The 1,626-nt window shown below is 40.0% G+C and overlaps 1 non-coding gene across 1 annotated transcript; it reads left to right on the top strand.

Annotated features, from left to right (window-relative positions):
• Positions 1 to 647: 647 nt before the first annotated feature.
• On the top strand, positions 648 to 751 carry LOC133300734 (small nucleolar RNA R71). Its single transcript, XR_009750093.1, has one exon. It is a non-coding gene; the product is annotated as a small nucleolar RNA R71 (small nucleolar RNA).
• Positions 752 to 1,626: the final 875 nt, after the last annotated feature.

Below are 1,626 nucleotides of genomic sequence, written 5' to 3'. Positions count from 1 at the left end.
TAGAAGCATTCGTGTTTTTGTTATTGGCCCTAGTCTCTTCCATGAAGGCGTTGGAATGTTGAGCCATTTGTCCAACTAACCTCTCCAAATCAGAAGGTTCCTTGGTTTAGATTGGTGGAGGCTACAGATAGTTGTTTGATGTGAAATCAATACCAGTGCCTTGAATCCTCCGTTGATAATTACTACCTCCAGCAGAAAAATTCTGACCTCGTTTAACATTTTGCTGCTGAGGTCTCTGATCATACTAGATGCCATTCACTTGCATTTGTTGCGGAGAATCAGAAGCCATCAAAGAAGGACATTCATTAGACTCATGATTGTCCTTGCAAAATTCACATACAATAGCAGCAGCTTGAGCCTGAATACTAGAAAGCTGCATCTTGTCTAGCCTTGAAGTCAAGTTTGCTATTTGCTGAGATAATAATTTGTTTTCAACTAGAACCACATCATTACCTTCCAGGTGAAGGATACCTATCTTAGGCTTGGATGACAAACCTTCATTTTCATTTGCAGCCATTCTCTCAATCAGCTCAAGAGACTGATTTGCCCTCAACGATTTAATAGTGCCACCTGCTGCACCATTCAACACGATCCGAACCTCAGGTTTACAACCATTAAAGAAGATTCTCACCTGATTACCAGCAGACAAGGTATAATGAGGACACCTCCTCATTAAATCCTTGAATCTGTTCCATGTTGCACACATAGTTTCACCCTCTGATTGAGTGAAATTGGTGATATCATTCACCGTATGGTTGTATCTCTCCATCGAGAAGAATTCAGCAAAGAACTTCTGAGATAAATCATCCCATGTAGGAATGCTTCCTGCAAGCTGCCTTTCCAACCAACTAAGAGCCTTTCCCTTAACAGCAAAAGGGAACAACCTCAACCAGATTGCATCATTAGACACCTGAGGGTGTTTGGTTGAGTCACAGATCATCAAGAATCTGTTAATAAACCTGTGAGGATCTTCACTCTCCTCTCCTCCAAATTGAGCTCTCTCTGTTAGTATTTGGGTGTCCTAGAGACAATCTTATGATTAAATAAGGACATAGATGTAGACCTTTTAATATTGTTGCAAATAAATAAAAACACTCCTTATCTTGTTTCATAATTATGTCTCGATATTAATGTTAATATATTATGAATAACTTGATAAACCCCGTGGAATAAAATAGGTATCTCTTGAGTATCTGTGATGAGATCACAATCATGAGGATTCAAGAATACCGGATGTTTATTCCTAATTTTATGTTCCTAGTCTAGAGATACTGAGAATGGGGTCAGTAATCTCGGGTAAGACTAGCACGACTTATCTACTTGTATATGGATACAAGGTATAGACCTCATGTGCTACAGATATGGAGATGTCTTAGCTAAAGTCGTGGGTGGACCTATAAGGGTATAGCTCGCACTGAACGGACCCTCAAAGAGACTCTATGAGGAAATCTCACAGATAGTATCATTAGAGTAATCTCTATATATTTGGGTATGTCTTTCCTCAGACCAGAAGTTATCACTTAGACTGTGTTCTAGAAGGCATGCCTTGATTGTATACCTCGTCTGCCTGAAACATGGAGACTCATAGGTATGCTCTTGGGCTTGTCCTGATAGGGCACACGGCTA

This window comes from Gastrolobium bilobum, unplaced genomic scaffold (assembly GCF_033153095.1).
Source record: "Gastrolobium bilobum isolate Gb01-03AN ecotype WA unplaced genomic scaffold, APGP_CSIRO_Gbil_v1 utg4612, whole genome shotgun sequence".
Classification (NCBI taxonomy): Eukaryota; Viridiplantae; Streptophyta; class Magnoliopsida; order Fabales; family Fabaceae; genus Gastrolobium; species Gastrolobium bilobum.
This window is presented reverse-complemented; position numbering and strand designations above follow the sequence as displayed.